Here is a 20,231-nt window from a genome sequence, read left to right as displayed (position 1 = left end):
GTGTTATTATAGGAGGTTGGTCCGGAATACGTTGTCAACACACATGCTCTAATGTGATATTCTTCATGGTCCTGGAACTATTTGAATGCAAAGCAAGATATCCAATTGATCAGAGAGGAATTCTAAATTGAAGCCCAGAAGTAAAAGGCAGAAAGCCTGCATTCTGCATTCTCCTTTTTTCCTAAGGAGCACATGTGCAAAAAATGTAGTGCCTGATGCCTGGTGAGTAAGTTTTTTTTATCATATGTGTCTTGTTCCATACATCACACCAGTATCAGGCCAAACAGTGGCAAAAAAGCCATTTTGAAGGTGTTTTTACTGGTATTTTAGAGTTTGTAACTTAATGGAGAATCATAAAAATTGGTAATCATTCATCCTGCACTCAGGGGCATATATTAATTATTTGTCCAATGAACGCTTTCTTTATTTTTATGACGTTGCCATGGATGTTTAAAAAGAAGAATGACGTGTTGCTATGGTCCAGATCTCACAGAGAACACAACTCTATAACTAGAAAAAGAAATCACAATGTCAGATCTTGGTTTGAACTGGGACATGTCTTAGGGAGAAAATACTGTCTGGCTTTCACTTTAATGCTCCCAGGCCGCTCTGCCTAGAGAAACTCTGGACAAATAGCTGTACTTGTTGCTAAAGTAAGTGCTAACAAACATACTGATAACCAGCATTTTCTTAATGAACACCTCCAGACTGGGGCTGTACGTAGCCTCTGACAGCACGGACGGAGGTCACTTACACTTCCGTGGTAATTTATGGAGTTTCCTGGTAGACAGATACCAGTAGCTTTGTTGCTGAAGTAGGTGCTGATTGCTACTAAATGTAGTAAGCTGCAATTCGCTCGGTAGGCAGTCCTAACTAACTCCACCTCCACATTTTACGCTATTGGCTGCTGCCTGTTTTTACAGGAAGCATGTAACTATGGCGAAACAAATAGCATTCTATTAGCTGTTACATGGGGATTTTAATAGAGATAGCCGTGCCACGTTGGTTTATAAGCTACACACTGTGTGTCAGTAAGAGAGAGGGCTATCAAACTGACCATTTTGGCTAGCAAAGTCCAAACTCTGGTGACAAATTTAAACTTTGAATCACTTTTCTATATTAAGGTATGGTGAGGCAACAAGGCCTAAAAGAGGGGTGGGTTTGAGCTAATTTCACAATGATTTTCTATTATACCTAATGGGAAATTTTATTATAGGAAATACCTCCAAAACACCTGTTTGTATACCTGCTATTGGCAAAGTTATTGAACGCATTGATGTCAATTTTCTTTTTGTAGATCCAAAGATGAGGGAATGACAGTGAGTTAGAAAATTTGTACTGTCAGCATTTCTCCAGAAAAAAGTTTCGGAAAAAGTTCCAAATGTTTTCCCGCTCTTCTCCACTCTAGCTCCTGCAATACACACACATTAGCCTGAAACTAAAACTGTGATATTCAAAAACTGTAAAAGATTTTCAAAAGCTGAATACAGGGTAAATATTTGAAAGTCTTGTGACTTCTTGAAACTTTCAATTTAAACTGTAGGTTGTAGCAGACTGGACTGCTTCTTTCCTCTCCCTCACAGCAATCTGTGAGGGAGAGGAGGGGCTGTGAAAGTGTGGGTGTGGCTAAAGTGATATAATGAGTGCACACCTGTGGGTGAGAGGACAACAGGAGAGTGTGTGGCTGTGTCCAAATTCAGGGGCTGCATCCTTCGAAGGGCACATTTGAAGGCCAGGAAAAGCAGAGACTGGGAAAGGGGGGGGGGGGGGGGGGCTGAAGCATTTCAAAGTAGCATGGTTTGAAGAGGATTCGAAGATGCTGACTCAGCATTCAAACTAATAAGTATGACCAATAATGTATAGTGTAAGATGTACTTTGTACAACAGACACTAAATTGTGTAAAGATTTAAACTTTTTAAACTTTTATACTACATTTTTTTATACTACATTTTCAAAAGTAAATTCAAGCACTTTTCAAGCATTTTCAAAGTGTATTTCAAAGCTTCTCCAGCACCTTACAGCTGTGACAAATAACATATTATATAGAGACAAAATTATTATTTGACTTTCATCACATTAAAATCAGATGTTTTTGTGCTGTAAACAACCTAAATTATCTTTTGACACAAAAGTACAACAAAAGGGTGACAGATTTAAGGGAAAATAAAAGTTTCATTTTTCTAAACGTGTCACCTGGCATCTTAAATAACCTGACTGAAACTGTATGAAAAAATCTGGTTACCTTCATCTGACATGGAGTTTGGTAAAATGATGTGAAGTGTTTGTAACTGCAACCTCAAAGTACTTTTACAAGCCAAATTTCAGTACATGTATTAAGTTTAAACTCATGTTGTTGCATTAATCTGCAGTTGCAGGACAGGAAGCAGGGCAACGCCTCATGTTCCTCTGAACAGAAACTCTCTGTCCTGCAGTGTGTTTAACATTAGCTCTCAGGGCTGCCAACTGTTCAGAAAACCTTGGAGTGAGAAAGGGAGAAGTTGGGCACGCATGTGGGGGGGGTCGTCTCCTGCCTGTCCTAAACTATATAGTAAGTCCAGAGTCCAAATACATTTATACATACCAATATCATGAGTATAGTCAGAGTCATCAGAGTTATTCTGAACAGGAATACATTGACAATTTCCGCAAAAAACTCTTAATGATTCATTTTGAGTCCATTGCTGGCTATGAATATAATATCTTGCTCATTAAAGATACTTTTTTTCACCCACCAATACCCCATTCCCTATTAATCATGCATGAAAGAGTTTTATGACCTGTTTTTTGACAGTTTTTATGACCTGTCCTGCTGATTAGTGGATCCGCACATCACATTACGCAGTGCAACGGTCCTCCTCCTACAGCTAAATAGAGCATTTTACTCATACTCAGTCAAACAGAGTTGTTGTCATAATCTTTATTGATTATTGATCACTATCAAAGGCAAAATCCATGTCGAAAGATAGGAATGCGAGTACCTGCACTTGAAAGCTATCCATGGTGCCTCCAGCTGATCAATGAAAAATACGTAACCTGAAATCCCTCTCTCCCTCCACTCTCTCCTCAACTGTTCTTTTCTCTTTTCTCTATTCTCTTTTCGCCTCCTCCACTCTGTTATCCTCCCTCTCCTCCTCTTTAAACACTCTCTGTCCCCTCACCTCCCGACCAGCTGTAAACCAACAGATCGGTGAGAAAATGGAAAAAATCACGTCATCCTGATGACCTTGCTCACTACCACCATCTCCTGTCCGACTTCTTATCAGCAGCCAAATCTGCCTTCTACCTGTCAAAGATCAACTCCTCTGCCTCTAACCCCAAAAACTATTCTCCATGTTCTCTTCCCTCCTCACCCTTCCTACCCCTCCCCCTCCCTCCTCCCTCATTGTTGATGACTCCCCCAACCCTCACCTATGACAGCCTTACCTGCTTCACCCTTCTCCTCTGAAGATGTTCACACACTAGTAACGTCTAACCGTGCCACCACCTGTTCCCTCAACTCGATTCCCTCCTCTCTTCTCCAAAACATCTCACACGACTTCTTGCCTTTCCTTACCGCCCTGATCAACTCCTCCCTCACTTCAGGCCGTATTCCAGCTCATTTCAAGACAGCTACAGAACTGTCCTCCTACCTTTCACAAAATGACCTCCTTGACCCTAATCAGTCAGGCTTCAGGACTGCTCACTCCACTGAGACGGCCCTCCTCACAGTGACTGAGTCGCTCCGTGCCACCAGAGCCTCGTCCCACTCGTCAGTCAACTTATCCTCTGCGTTTGACACAGTCAACCACCAAGATCCTCCTCTCTACTCTGGCTGAACTTGGCATCGCTGACTCTGCTCTAACCTGGTTCACATCATACCTGACAAATCGCACTTTTCAGGTCACGTGAAATGGCTCCTTGTCCAAACCCTGCTCCCTGGAAACTGGTGTCCCTCAAGGCTCAGTACTAGGACCACTTCTGTTTTAACTATACACTAGATCACTAGGCTATGCAATCACATAACATGGATTCTCTTACCACTGTTATGCTGATGACACCCAACTGTTCCTCTCCTTTCCCCCATCCTCCAATACCCATGGTGCCATGCGCATCTCGGAATGTCTGGCAGACATCTCTGCTTGGACAACTGCACATCATCTCAAGCTCAACCTTAGTAAAACTGAACTCCTCTTCATCCTGGGGAAAGACTGCCCTCACATGGACCTGTCAGTCACTGTCAAGGACGTCACAGTATTGCCTTCATCGACTGCGAGGAACCTGGGTGGTAATCCTTGACGACGGACTATCCTGCACCCCCAACATCACCACAGTGGCCAAATCCTGCAGATTTGCCCTCTATAACATCCGCAGGATCCGGTCTTTCCTCGCAAAGGACGCGACGCAACTCCTGGTCCAATCACTGGTCATCTCCCGCCTGGACTACTCGCTCTTGGCTGGACTCCCAGCCTCTGCGACTAAACCGCTGCAACGTATCCAGAACGCTGCAGTGCGCCTTGTTTTCAATTTACCCAAATTCTCCCATGTGACCCCCCTCCTCTGTGACCTCCACTGGCTTCCTGTTGCGGCCCGCATCAGATTCAAGTCCTGGCCTTCAAGGCCGTCAATGGAACTGCACCCATCTACGTCCAAACACTGGTCAGACCACACGCCCCAGCGCGAGCACTTCGCTCTATTACATCAGCTGGCCGGCTGGTACTGCCATCGCGAAGAGCAAACAAAACCCGCTCAGCGAAGTCGCAACGCTTCTCTGTTCTGGCGCCCCAGTGGTGGAACGAACTCCCAACCAATGTCAGGACAGCAGAATCACTCGCCATCTTCCTCAAAAGACTCAAGACTCACTTGTTCAGACTTCACCTCCCCAGCATGACTAGCATGACTCCCTCCCCACCCCCCCACCCCCCCAAAAAATAAATGTATATGCACTTGTATGTTCTTACCCTTAGCACTTACATCATAGCACCCTTTTTTACCTAAGGTATCCTTGATAAATAGCAGCTACTTTGCTCGGATGAGGGCTTGAGAATTGTTTCTATTTTTTCTTTTCTACTTTATCGACGATGATATGTTGTGGTTTCTTTCTTGTGACAAATGTACTTATTGTAAGTCGCTTTGGACAAAAGCGTCTGCTAAATGAACTAAATGGAAATGGAAAATGACACTAGCTCCAGAGAGAGGAGGACTGATTCTGTCCTCTGTACAGCCCCACGCATTTTAAAATCCTCCTTACTGTACACATACTGATTGCAATGTCATCCACCGTGCTCAATAACAGCAAAATCTCACCCTGTCTCACCCAAGCATGAAGTAGAACATAATCATATTGTGTAAATGAGACACTATAACAATATAAATATATTGTGTATATATATATAATATATACTTTAACGTGTAACTGTTCACGTTATTACAATAAAATGTTAAAACATGATAGTGTGTTTCGATACGATTCAGTACTTTTATCCTGTTATTATATGCAATCAAAAAATATACTTCTTCATTTTCATTTGTAGAGGTATAGGAGGTATGACGTGAGAGCATGTGAAGAGAGTAATTTGTGTGTGTTGGCAGCTCTGGCTCTGCTGTAAGCTATTTGCTTCGTTAGCTGTTAACCCCACAAAGCTAATGGAGCTAACCAGCTCACCTCCTGTTGATTCCAGTACAGATTTTCAGTGGCCTCTTGGTTTAATCAGTGCAACATATTTGCAATTCTCATAACATTAGATCTTGGGCTGAGTGGCCAAACAGTGATTATAACTAGCGCTGACAGAGCGCTGTGGAGAGAGATATTACCATGGTAACAGCATGAGAAGACGTGCTCCGTTGCAGTGAGCGTAGTCAGCTCAGTTTGTCATTTGATAAACAAAAGTCTGTTTGTCCCAAACACATGTTCTGTATAGCTGCCGCTCTGTGGTACTGGTGCCTGGAGAGCTTTTCACGCTGATGAGTAGATCCTGTGACTTCTTCAACAGACATCGATGGTTCTTCTTCTTCTTGTTTTGTTGCGGATTGGACAGCATTGGTCCAGCGTCATGACGCTATTATATTCATTGTTGTTTGATGCATGTTTGACTGCTTAGGCTGAATTTTTTATTCACACACGTTCCTAATTATATTTACAGTTTGCACATATCTATTTTTAGTTGCAAATGCAAGTGAAATGCTCGCACTGTCAAGCCCTCAAATGTATGCTCAAAGTTGATAGATGGGAGAGAGAAAGAGGAAGGTGATTAAACATTAATTTTGGATGGATGAGGGGTCATAATAGGCCCCATAAACTTTTGGTGCAGATCTAGATAAAGGGATAGATCCTGGATTTTATCAACTATCTTTAGGGCGCCCTGGTAGCTCACCTGGTGGGGCATGCACCCCATATTTGGAGGCTGTAATCCTCAGCAGCAGCCCAGGTACTGTTACAGCGCACTCACGCTCTTGGCTGTTCTATGTCAATAAAGGCTAAAAGTAACAAATAATCTTTAAAAATATTTTGAATGCTGACTCAGCATTCACAACCAATAAATAAATAAACTATATTACTTCAGAATCACATTAAGAGTTTGCCTACATTATAGTGTTGCTGTAATTGTCCACCTTAATGCACATGCACTGGCTTTCTTCATCAGCAGTATGTTTTATTAAGTCATCGAAAAAACACACCCTGCATTTTAGGCTTTTTTAACCTGCAACTCCATCGCCATGATGGCAGTTGAGCCTGGTGTAACACTTACAAGTTTGTACTAGACAACAGCATAAACAGGCCTATATTAGATAGAAGAGGTCGCATCACAATCATTGCGTTTACAGGAGGGATGTAGCCAAATACCAGAGAGCATCTCTATGTCTGCAGAGGGGTATGATTCTCAGTCAAGAGAGGTCCCATGAGGGGTCCCGGGTTCAGATCCCGGACGAGCCCCCACTTTGTCATGAACCAGCTCTGGTTCGGACAAAATATGGGAGACCACACCAAGATTGCAGTTACTTAACAAAAGAATTTATTGTTTTAACTGAACAACTATATAAAAAATAAAGTAAAGTATGTACGTCAGTATTATCAGTGGTGTCTGAAGTGTATGGGTGTGTGTGTGTAAGTGTAACGTAGTTTACAAAATAAATCTTACCCAAACATAACCCAAACAAAAGCCCTGCATGCTGGGAAGGAGAGAGAGCCAGAGATGACTTGATTGCCCAAACTGACACAAACTGGACAGGGTCATCACAGTGATTGACAGTAGATGGGAGGGGAAGAGCAAAGGCAGATTGTCCGCTAGTTAATCCATCATGGATGCCGTCGTTCTCTTGGAAAAAAAAACAAAAAGTCTTTAAAAAGCTAAAATGGGTCGACAAATATACTTGGGCAGCCGTGTACCGTTGGTACATGTGTAGAATCTGTAGCTACGCCGTTATGCTTTGTAATTACATGTGACGTACGGTAGTAATGGAGAGAGACCAATAGGGAATACAAGAATTGTGATCAACCATGTGTATCAACCACTGGGGGCAGCAAACACCTTGAGCAGCTGATCCGTCAGAATTGTGATATAAGAAAGCAGCTGGTGTATCTGTTTTAAGTGCAGCCAAACAAACTATCTGCTGAGATTCTTCATCAGCTCATATTTTGAATTTGAAGACTTAAGTAGACTTTAAACAGTGTCATACCAAGCTTATGATTCAATCCATATTTTGTGAAATGTGTGTATGCAGTAGGTTTTGTAATACATATCATGTCCAAAATGGGCATGCATTATGCAAGTTGATCCCATTCAAGACAGGCAAATTATGTCAGTAACAGTGAAAAGTACGACAGTGTATAGATGCAGTTAGAAGATGCAAATATGTTGAATGGCGAATGCTGTAGAAATGTTGTACATGAATATTAAAATTGGAAGAGTAAAATCTTAACAATTATAACTTCAAAAAATAAGACTTCCATCTGTGAAAAACATTATTTTTCATCGTAAAAATATGATGTTTTTCCTCTTTGTTGTTTATCGGTGGTTTTCGGATGATGAGTGGCTGTTGCCATAGGTAGTGAAAGCAGAGCATCACCCACTCCCTTCCACCCCCACCTCTGGAAACTGGGAGCTGCCGACAACCTCTTAGCAGGTTTCAATTGGTGCTTAAGATGCTGTTTCCACGTGGAAAGCAGTGGTCCCTCCTCCCTTTCTCTCCCTCAACCTCTCTTTCCCTCTGTCTCTGTCTTCCTGCCTCCCTCCCCTTGCTTTTGTGGCTGACGAAGACCTGACTTTGCTGTGCAGACGCTTTCCATCCCTCAGCATCATCCCGTCTTTCCTCCCTCCCTCTCTTTTTTTGCTCTCGCCTGTGCGCTACAGTCTGCTGATAAGGAGCACTCAGTCCAGATGGGCAGCAGCTAGAGCCATTTGGGCTGTCAATGCAGACCTGAGAACATTATTTCACCTGTCGTTATGTTTGCCTCTATTTGGTATGCCAAGAAGCTAGGGAGGCGACTTGTACAGAATAGCCGGAAAGCTAAAATGCTGAAAGACAAGGTAGGTTCAACACTGTGTCTGCTTTACTGATGTAGTTGGGTTGACAACAGAGGTGGAGAATGCAATTTCATGGCAGATCTGTATGTAAGACACTTCTGCTGAGGTCAGCCTTGCTATGGCAATTTTCATGAATGGTGTTGCTTTTTATAGTCAAGATGTCCAATTTCGATTGTGCTGCAGCAGATAGTGCTACTTCAGTTCACCTGTTGATTAATCATTTTGTTGACGTCGGTGTTAGTGCTTGACTTTAGGGGTAAATTATTTGACTTTGCTCAATTGCGTCCTTTCTGCCTCATTTGCGTGGGAGAGTGAGTAATGAGGGACAGACCCTGCTGCCAGGAAATCGAAATCCTGTATTTTGACCCTGCCCACATACAGGGGAACTCAGCTCAGTCTATGTCAGCTCATTCAGCAAAAGCAGATCGCCTATCCCAGTCATTTTGTCCCTGAGTACCAGTTTTCTTTACAACATATTTCAAGTTATCTGCCTTTAGCATGTTTTGACACTACTCTCACAAGCAAATTCTCCTGCTGGTGTCATAAGATGGATGAACTTGACTGCACATTTACTATACTGACAGGACAGAGCGCTTTTCTCTGATGCCTATGGATACTCAATTTTCAATGCTGTTTACAATCTTGAGCAGAGTGTTGCCTGGGGGCTACAGATATAATGTGGCCGAATGTAAAATGTGTACACTTAATCAGACTTTTGCACTGCAAGGGGCCTGGCCTAAGGCTGGTGATAATGTGCAGTACTCAACAACTGTCGGACCAATTTTCTTGAAATTTACTGTAGATTCCTGATCCTCTATTTAGCACCACCATCAGGTCAAAATGTCCCATATTTACTCAAGTACTGTACTTAAGTACAATTTTGAGGTACTTGTACTTAATTTCAGTATTTTCATCTTCTGCTCTTTTATACTTCCACTTCACCACATTTTGGAGGCAAATATTGTTTTTTTCCTCAAAAATGTATTTGATAACTTAAGTTACCAGTTATTCTGCAAATTACAGTACATGCTGCATCTGAACCCACTTTTGTCATCACAAGTGTGATCCCACTACTTCCAATGTGGTCTGGCTCACCAGTAATTGTAACATCAGTCCTACTGATTATACTTTAGCTACACATGTAATCTGTGACCCCCTGAAGTGTGTGCTTCAAGGCCACATTCACATGAACAAAATGCAGTGCGCTGCTTAGCAACAAACGTGTGCGTGCATGCGTGTGCATGTCATATGGAAAGGATGTGGTTGAGGCTAAGTGCTGAAGTAGTCTCTTTTTTTTTTTTTTTCACCTAAAGGCCTAGGGTGAGGGGGTGGAGGGGACCGGTAATGGACATAATGCATTGAGATGATAAATTTGCAGACAACAGACAACATAACTTGCTGTACAACAGGAGACTATTGAGATCATTAGTGTCCTTGATGTTATCCAGACACTATATTTAAGCAATAAAACTGATAATATCAGTTGATATATCAGAAATCATTATTTCCAATATAGACTATAACCCTTGTACTTGATTTTCAATACACAAGAGCATCCACAGAAAGTTAATCATTTTAGAGTTTCTCTCTTTTTACCCATTAAAGTGTGTTTGTAGATCTTGGTGAGTACTGCTACATACTACTGTGAAAAAGTAGTATAAAGCCTTTTGTGGCTTTCAGGGGTGCTGAACATAATCTGATATATTCCCATCAGTGATGTCACACAATGGCTTAGTTGTATCGTGGGTAACGTAGGCCCCAGGCTTTCTACTACCTTTTTCACATATGCAGTAGTACTTCCTAAGACTTTAATGTAGAAAATTGGTGGAGTTACCCTACCCTAGAAGAGAAGCTTACAAGAGTGGGCCATAAGTAAAGTTACTGTTTAGCAGGATGTCCATGCTGTCCTACTCTTTGATTGTCTAGATTTTATCCTAATAACAATAAAAATAACAAGAATAATAATAATAATAATAATAATGAACTTTTTTTATAGAGCACCATTAAAAACAGTGTTAACAAAGTGCTTTGACAGTCAAAGCAAAAAGCAGGACCCCCCCAGGAAGATAATACTGTATAATAGGATAAGTGAGTCAAACCGAACACGTGGAAGCCAGATTAAGGAGAATATCTCTGCTTTCAGTCTGCACAATTAATGTGTAGTGCTAGTGTTTTGGTAACAAAAGGGCAACGCAATGGAAAGAAAGAAAGAAAATGAAGGGCTATATATAAAATTGGACTACAGATCAGGTTATATTATGGTCAGTGAGATGAGCAAAGCACTGCTAGTGAGGTAGGGAATGAGTCAACAGCTGACATGAAGGAAAGAATGCGTTTTGCCCGACATGATCAGGTTCTACAGTATGATGTTGGCCCTTGTTGTATCCACATCCTTAAAAGCTCTTTCAGGTTCATAGCTGGAGAGGAGGTCAGGAGTAGTCCCCTCCAAAACTATTGGAACAGTGAGGCCAATTCCTTTATTTTGGCTGTACACTGAAAACATTTGAGTTTGACATCAAAGGATGAATATGAGACAAGAGATCAGCATTTCAGCTTTCATTTCCAGGTATTTACATCTAGATCTGTTACACAACTAAGAGGATAGAATCATTTGTAATGGAACACCACATTTTTAGGTGAGCAAAAGTATAGGAACAGGTAGACTTCAAATAGATTAAAGTGAATAATACTTAATATTTAGTTGCAAATCCTTTTCCTGTGTACCCCTCATTTGAGTCCATTGCTCTGCAAATCAAGGGCCCAACTCCTACTATTCTGGCCACTATTTATCGACCACCCAAGCCAAATAATGCCTTCCTACAGGAATTCTCTGCCTTCTTAACAACCTTATGTTGTGTCCCCAAATTAAATATTGCTGGGTGATTTTAATATCCACTTGGATAGCATCAACAATGTTTTTACAAAGGACTTTACTTCATGCCTTGACAGCTTTGGACTGCAGCAATATATTAACTTTCCCACACACTCCAAGGGACACATTCTTGACCAAATCTGCTGTTCTGGTGTAACCCCTCAAAACTGTTGTGCCTCAGATTTGCCTATCTCAGACCACAAGTTAATATCCTTCAATGTCAATCTAAGATTATCCAAGACTAACATGCCTCGCTCTATCACATTTCGAAACATCAAAAATAATGACTTGTCGGCCCTCTCTAATGGAATTGATGACTTTCCTAACAGAGACAACTTATCCACCACGGATGAACTGGTATCCCACTACAATATTGGACTTCATCGACTGCTAAATACTCTTGCACCTCTGAAAACAAGATCTGTTTCCTTTGCCCATTCCGCTCCTTGGTTTACACCAGCACTACGCCAGCTCAAAACTAAAGGCCGTCATCTGGAACACCTTTATGTCAAAACTGGCCTAGCAGTGCACAAAGAAATGTATCATAATCACACACTCCAATACAAGGATGCTTTTTCTTCAGCCAAAACCAGATACTACTCAACCTTAATCAGGACAGCTGATGGGAACACTAGAGCCCTATTCTCAACCATCAACAATATCCTGAAACCACCTGATGCTCTACCACCTCACTTACTCACAGTTACACAGTGCAATAACTTCATGACCTTCTTCAATGCCAAAATTGAAAACATCCACCAGCCATTGATTGCTTCAAATAACTCGACATCCTCTCTGCACTCTCTGCCCACATTTTCCATCAGCTCTCCACTTGCCAGCTTCAAACTGCCAACTGTCTCTGAAATAACCGGACTCATCCTTAAATCCAAATCATCCACCTGCAAGTTAGACCCCCTACCTACCTACCTGGTAAAAGTCTGCCTGCCTGCCCTGTCTTCTCTAATAACTGACATCATTCATTCCTCACTGACTTCTGGTGTTGTCCCATCATCACTAAAGACTGCTGCAATTACTCCAACTATCAAGAAACCTGGTGCAAACTCGAATGATTTGAACAACTTTCATCCTATCTCAAATTTGCCATTTCTCTCCAAAATACTAGAAAGAACTGTTGCAGCACAGCTAAACACCCATCCGTCTCACTACAACCTCTTTGAACAATTTCAGTCTGACTTTCGTCCCCTTCATAGCACTGAGACAGCCCTGGTGAAAATCACAAATGACCTCTTGATGACATCTGACTCTGGTTTACTCTCCATCCTGGTTCTCCTCGACCTCAGCGCAGCCTTTGACACCGTCTCTCATGACATCCTCTTGGACAGGTTAGCTTCCATTGGAATCACTGACATCCCTCTGGCTTGGCTGAAATCTTATCTCACTGGTCGCACACAACTTGTTCAACTCAAGAACCGAAGATCCGGCTCCTCCCCAGTCTCCGGCGGTGTTCCCCAGGGCTCTGTCCTTGGCCCCCTCCTGTTCACTATTTACCTTCTGCCCCTTGGACACATTCTCAGGAAATTTCATATTCAATTCCACTGCTATGCTGACGATACCCAGCTCTATATTTCCACTAAGTCTACTTCCACTCTGCCACCCACAGCTCTATCCAACTGCCTACTGGAAATTAAATCATGGTTCTCACTCAACTTCCTTAAACTGAACAGCGACAAAACTGAGGTCCTCCTCATTGGAACCAGATCCACCCTAGCAAAACACAACACTTTCTCCATGTCCATCGACAGTTCCACTGTCCCAACATCACCTCAGGTAAAGAGCCTGGGTGTCATCCTGGACAGCACCTTAACCTTCGAAGCCCACATCAATAATGTTACCCGGTCTGCATACTTCCATCTACGCAACATCAATCGTCTCAGTCCCTCACTTACACCAACCTGCACTGCTAACCTGATTACATCCCGTCTGGACTATTGTAATTCTCTCCTCCATGGTCTTCCTCAGAAATCTCTTCATAAACTCCAACTGGTCCAGAACGCAGCTGCTCGTATCATCACCAGAACTCCCTCTATTGAACACATCACTCCGGCCCTGGAGCAACTCCATTGGCTCCCTATCAAATCCCGCATTGATTTTAAGATTCTACTCCTCACTTTCAAGATCCTTCACAACCTGCCACCATCATATCTCTGTGAACTTATCCATATCCACACACCTTCCCGCACTCTTCTACCATCCAGCTCTTTGCCCCATCTGCCAACCTAACTACCATGGGGTCAAGAGCTTTCAGCCGATCTGCCCCCAGCCTTTGGAACTCTCTCCCACCAGACATTTGCACTTCTGACACTGTCTCCACCTTTAAATCCCGCCTGAAAACACACTTATTCCGAGTGGCTTACTCTGTCTCAAACTAATCATGCAATCACACTCTTGCCTATTCTGTATTATTGCACTATGTAATTGCATGTTCATATTTATTTATTTATTTATCTTCGCATAATTGCACTAAAATGTTTCCTGATTTTATTGTTTGATGTACTGTTGTTGTTATGTGTGGTGTCCTTGAGTGCTTTGAAAGGCGCCTTTAAATAAAATGCATTATAACTGCATCAAGCCTGCGACCCACTGACATCACCAGACCTTTGCATTCTTCTTTTGCGATGCTTTTCCAGGCTTCAACGCAGCCTCTTTCAGTTGTTGTTTGTTTCAGGGGGGTTCTCCCTTCAGTCTCCTCTTTAGCAGGTAAAATGCTCAACAGGGTTTAAGTCTGGAGATTGACTTCAGTCTAAAAACTTCCACTTCTTTTCCCTGATGAACTCCTTGGTTGTTTTGATGGTGTGTTTTGGGTCGTTGTCTTGCTGCATGATGAAGGATCTCCTGACCAGTTTGGTTCCATCTCTCTTTAAATGGCAGACAAAATGTTTCTGTAGACTTCTGAGTTTATTTTGCTGCTGCCATCATGTGTTACATCATCAATGAAGATCAACAAGCCCATCCCAGCAGAAGCCATGCAAGCCCAAGCCATGATATTACCTCCACTTTGTTTCACAGATGAGCTTGTGTGTTTGAGATCATGAGCAGATCTTTCTTTCTCCACACATTAGCATTTCCATCACTTTGGTAAAGGTTAATCTTTGTCTCATCAGTCCATACAACTTTGTCCCAGAACTTTTGAGCCTCGTCTCTGTACTTTTTGGCAAATTCCAATCTGGCCTTCCTATTCTTATTGCTAATGAGTGGTTTGCATCTTCTGGTGTGGCCTCTGTACTTTTGTTCCCGAAGTCTTCTGCAAATGGTGGATCGTGATACCTTCACTCCTGCCCTCTGCAGGTTGTTGGTGATGTCACTGATAGTTGTTTTAGGGTTTTTACAGCTCTCACAATGTTTTGTCATCAACTGCTGATGTTTTCCTTCGTCTACCAATTTGACATCTGTTGCTGAGTACACCAGTGGTTTCTTTCTTCTTCAGGATATTCCAAATGGTTGTACTGGCTATGGCCAATGTTTGTGCAATGGCTCTGATTGATTTTCCATCTTCTCTCATCTTCAAAATTGCTTGCTTTTCTCCCATAGGCAGCTCTCTGGTCTTCATGTTGGTTACACCGTTTGCAGTCTGCAAAGGCAAAACCCAAAGCTGAAACCGAGACATTCAGCGCTATTTTGTGGGAATAATCAATGTGATAGGACACACCTGGGCAGCAAAAGCACCTGTCAGTCACATGTTCCAATAATTTTGCCCACTTGAAAAAGGGGTGGGTTCAAACAAATGATGCTATCTTCCAAGTTTTTTAACAGATCTAGAAGTAAATACCTGGAAATTAAAGCTGAAATGCTGAGCTCTTGTCGAGTGTGAGTGCGAGCTATTGAGGGCTACCTGGCTGTCCACTTCAAATGGTTGCCTGCTCTGCAAACACCCCAAATTAATCTGTCTCTACAGCTGTCCACAGCAAACTCTGCCTTATTTCAAAGGATTCAGCCTGGATCACAGCAACCCCTGCAGCCGTTGGATGGCTGTCTGCTGTCGGAGATAGTGTAAATACAAAATTAAGCCAACATAAATACGCCAACAAAGTAGTACATAAATATGACAGGTGAGGGCTTTGGATAATACTGGAGCTGCAGAGTCCTAACACTTGCATCAGTTTACAAATTAATTACCTAAAAACAACAACAACAGGAAGTCCTTGAAGGTCCTACATGCCAAAATTGAGACTCGCAAAATCACAAGTCCAAATGTATGATGGGCACCTGAAGATGCCATTGTGCTGCATCATTCGCTGAGCATGGACATAGGAGAGCTGCCATATCTTAACACTCCTACAGTCTGCTTATTCTTTGCACAGCCATTGCCGCTGAATGGAACAAGTCATGTTTAGATCGCATTCACTGTCAGCATCACCTGAATATGTTATTCAGGTGATGCTTGTCCTTGAGCTTCTTCAAACACACTCACCCACTCATCACCATGAACCATCCTGTTCCCTCCTAGTCTTTGTTAGCATTGTGTCTGAACTGAACAGTAATTGTTGTCTTGCCCATTTCATAGTTGGGCTGCACATTAACTCTAGATTTTAACAAAATCACAGTTTGGAAAAGTGCCATTATCCAAATTGCGGAAGCTGACATTTTTAGATAAAGTTAAAATATGTGACAAGACAGCATTATAATGAAGTACTGTAGTGCTGCAGAGGTGTCCTAGCCTACCTATTAATTTCTACAGATGTAAGAAAACATGTTTACAGTACAGTCACCAACAAATGTCACGTCATCAGGACTTTTATGAAAATGTAATTGTGAGGCAAATTCATTCCCACCAATGATGAGTCATATCACAATTATAATATATGTAAAAAAAAATCACAATATGATTTTTTTTATCATATTGTGCAACCCTCGTTTTCAGTGAACTGAACCCTTAAAGAAAGCATTCATTTTCTTTTGTTTTTGTCAAACAGGTGATGGACAGCTGAGTACTGAAAAATAAGTTTATTTGAAAGACAATCAGTTTAAATTTTAATAATAGTTTTACTTACCTATCTGGAAAAAAACATTAAAGCTGTGCTTGTTGTTGCTCCACAAATAATAATAATAATAATAATAATAATAATAATAATAATAATAATAATAATACATTTAATTCATATTGCACCTTTATAACCACAGGTTTTATAAACAATAAAGTGTAAAACAAAATGAGAAAGTAAATAATATAAATATCAAACCTTTGGGCTCTGCTCTTGACATTGTAGACACATCTTTTCTCTCCTCTTCTGCCTCTCACCTGCATTCTCATGGATTCATTCCCCCCCCCCGAACTGGTCATTTAAGAATAAATAACAATAATGATAACAATAATAACTGTCTCTCTCTCACTCGCTCTCTCTCTCACCCTCTCTCTCTCACCCTCTCTCTCGCGTCCTCTCTCTCTCTCGCCCCCCTCTCTCTCTATCTCTCTCTCACTCTCTCTCTCTCTCTCACTTGCTCACTCTCCTGTGGTTGTTACACTCACCATGTCGTGGTGGCAGGGCAGCCATTTGTTGTGTTGGAACTAGCCGTTTTTGATAATGAATGTGCACCAAATGGTTCTTTGAGATGACTAATGGTGAGCATCTGGAGAACCGAGTGACATAGAAACATGGCGGTGTGTGGTCAGGTTTTCTATTAGAATCTTTCTTATATTTTTAAGTAGTTCAACATGTCTGCTGTGAGCAGAGTGCAGTTTTCACACACAGCTTACCCTCTACCTTGTTTTTTGTATACCTGCAAGTTGTTATCAGTGTCACACCAGGCACATCTAATCCTGCAGTCATCCAGCACTGAAGCAGGGAGCGTTGCTGCTTCCAGGCAGCTTGGGCCTGAGGCCTGAGTTGTTCCAACATCCACACATCCTCCTGCAGCCTGATCCATCAGAAGACAGGCAGAGAGAAAATGAGAAAGACACATGAGAGGCCAGTGTGTGGGAGGGAGATGGTCATTGGCTGCAAGCAAGGGAAGAGGTCATTGTCAAATAAACAAATGAAAGAGACTAAGAACACAATAGGAGACATAGAACAATACAAGGAGACAGACAAGTAGATGAAGCCACTCATCTCCCTCTTTTCTGGCTGAACCTCTTGTTTCTGATTGCTCCAATTACCAAAGAGTAAGATAAAAGGTTAAAGCTTCTCTATTCTGAGAATTTCAATTAGCCTCAAGCCAGTGTCCAGCATTGTATTTGATTTAGCCCACTGCAGCTACTGTGTTGTTGTTTCCATTTGTTTTTTTTTGGCTCATTTGGTGTGTTTGGATTGGTGTTGGATGTTTGTTTGGCATGGGCCACTGTGACTCCACCTCTTTTCCTGACGTGCTCCATCGATCTGTCTCTAATCTCGTTTTGGCTTCCTGACAGAGCTCACTTCCCTCAGGCATTAATTATGCCTCCATGTGATTTATATCAGTGGGCTCCAGCACCCAGCACTCTTCCCTGTCTAATCCAATCGGATCCACGTCTGTGGCCCAGCCACTGCAGCTCTCACCCAATCAGATATATTGAGTATGTGTCGCAAGTGTTTCCCCTTGCTTACACCCCCCTAGAGCAATATCACCCATCAGTCCTCAACAGCTCCACTGCATCCATTGTTCTAAAGTCCTCCTGTGTAAAGAATGCATTGTGTTGCACCAGAACACAGCTGTGAAGAGGGCAGATGTGTTCAGTGCAGAGCCTCTAATCCACACACACTCCAGCTCATGGATGAAAAGTTGATTTTAGAAACAGGATAAACTGGTATCTAGAGGTACAGCTGATCCATGGATTATTTTACTTCTGAAGATGCTGATGCAGGAAATTACTGAACTTTTTTCTTCAATGGAATATAAAACTGAAACAGGATGACTGGTTGGATGTAGAAGCTGTCTAACCTGCTTGGTGACCTCTGTCAGTCAGGATATATTTGGATGTACAAAACCAGGTTCAAAATGAGCTTTATAGGCAAGCGACGTTGGGACAGCATGATTAACAACTCATCTCTGGGCTATACTCTACATGGAGGAAGTGTCCCGAACCTACTGTCCCCTCCACGTTCCGAGGGCCTGGGTACCCTCAAGAAGAGACTGTCCATGGACATCTTGCGGAGCTGGGCACCGGACCTGGGGAGCCTCAGTATGGGGCTCAATCTCAATTTGAGCCCAGTAAAATGGCCCTCACTAGTTACTGTGTGCAAGTGGAAACAGACCTTAACAGAGAAGCTAAAGAAGAGACACTGTGGCACTGTTGACAAATCACAGGTTAGAAAGCTCACACTTGCTAGATGCCTGGACCGTGTGTTGGAATGTTTTAATTGTTTACTTTTAGAATGTTTAGGCCTTTTTTGCACCTTTCTTTCAGACCCTATAGCTAATTAATTTCACTGATTGACCATGCCTTAAATGTATCTATAAAAGCACACAGATTTTACCTCTTGAACTTTTATTTAACTGTATTTGAATCCCACTTAGATTTAGACTCCTCTTCAAAGGCAAGCTGGCCAAGAAAGCAGCATCAAGATAAACAAGATGCAGACAAACAAAAAATACAAATTAATGTCAGTTAAAAAGAGCAAAAGGCAGCAGGCTCATAGTGCAATGCTATTTTAATCCTGACTTAACAAAGATAGCACCTTAATGACTCTGCCAAAAAGTCCCTCATTGTTACTGTAGGTTTAAACACAGTGAGAGAGCAGCTACATATAATGAAACCATCCAGTACTGACGTTTCAGCCTGCTCCATTTGTTATATGTAGCGTACTTAGAAATGTAGCTTTCACACAAGTTCCTTAAATGTTTGGAATTCATTAGGTAGAAGATATTTTCTATTAGACTTAACATGTATCAGTTAATAGAATAGCTGACTGGTGAGCTGTCACATCAACTTCCATTGGTTTTCTGCAGGTTTCACAGAGTTGATTTCCACTGCTGGGTTGTGTCATTAATGACATAATACTCATAATGTTTTAATGTTTTCAGTATCTTCCACTATACTTTGGAGGTTAGGGTATAGAGTATAAAGAGAGAATGAGGAATTATGTTTTAAATGACATTTTCTTTCACTCTTGAATTGACTTTGTAGAGTCCCCCAGTGTGCAGTACATGCTTAAGAACAGTTCATTTTAGAAGGAGATGTTTTAGCTGGTGAAGCTGTTGGATTGTAAGGATGGTCGGTCCTTCGGGTGCTCTTTTGGTTGAATCCATTTTGATTTGGTTGGATGTGAGCAGGGAGCACAGCCTCTAGCTGTTAATGGGACATTTAGTCTTTTTTTTCCTATGTGAAATGGCTTTTCATGGCAATGTTCGCTCATGATAGAGCTCCTAAAAGCTGGTATTCATCAGGGTAATATGATATTGTTGTTAATGTAACTTATTATCTATTAGTATTATTATTTTGCATTATGTTTTTTGTAAATTATTTGTTGTAGTAGTCGTTATACTTCACTTATTTTGTGGAAGGGTAATCTAAATATATTTAGAATAATTATGACAATGAATAGATTTAATACTAAGAATATGGAAGACTTTTAACATGTCACTGGTCACTGTTACATCTTCGAAAAACTTTGAGAGAAAAGATTTGAGGTTTATAATAATAATGATTCATTTAAAAGAGCACTTTTCAAAATAATCAAAGATGCTTTAATTAATTAATGAAATAAACCTAGAAAACACAATACAGGCACAAAAAGGCAACAGATATTGAATAAAACAGTTTTAAAAAGGTTAGTTTTGTGTAATTCAGATGTGTTTGTGAAGAGAGTTCCAGAGGGGTTAGCTGTATAATCTAAATATATTGTTTGGTCCTGAATGATGTGCGATGTTTTCCACAGGTGGAGAATTGTGGTGGTGGGTGGCTTGGCTTTGCGTGGCATACCGT

General features: G+C 41.6%; 1 protein-coding gene and 1 pseudogene across 1 annotated transcript in view; both read left to right on the top strand.

Moving 5' to 3' along the window:
- dlg2 (discs, large homolog 2 (Drosophila)) overlaps positions 1-20,231 on the top strand; it is a 188,610-nt gene that overhangs the window by 75,316 nt on the left and 93,063 nt on the right. The window lies entirely within an intron of this gene.
- LOC141007204 (uncharacterized) lies at positions 216-4,912 on the top strand (annotated as a pseudogene).

The sequence above is a fragment of the Pagrus major genome, chromosome 13 (assembly GCF_040436345.1).
Source record: "Pagrus major chromosome 13, Pma_NU_1.0".
NCBI lineage: Eukaryota > Metazoa > Chordata > Actinopteri > Spariformes > Sparidae > Pagrus > Pagrus major.
This window is presented reverse-complemented; position numbering and strand designations above follow the sequence as displayed.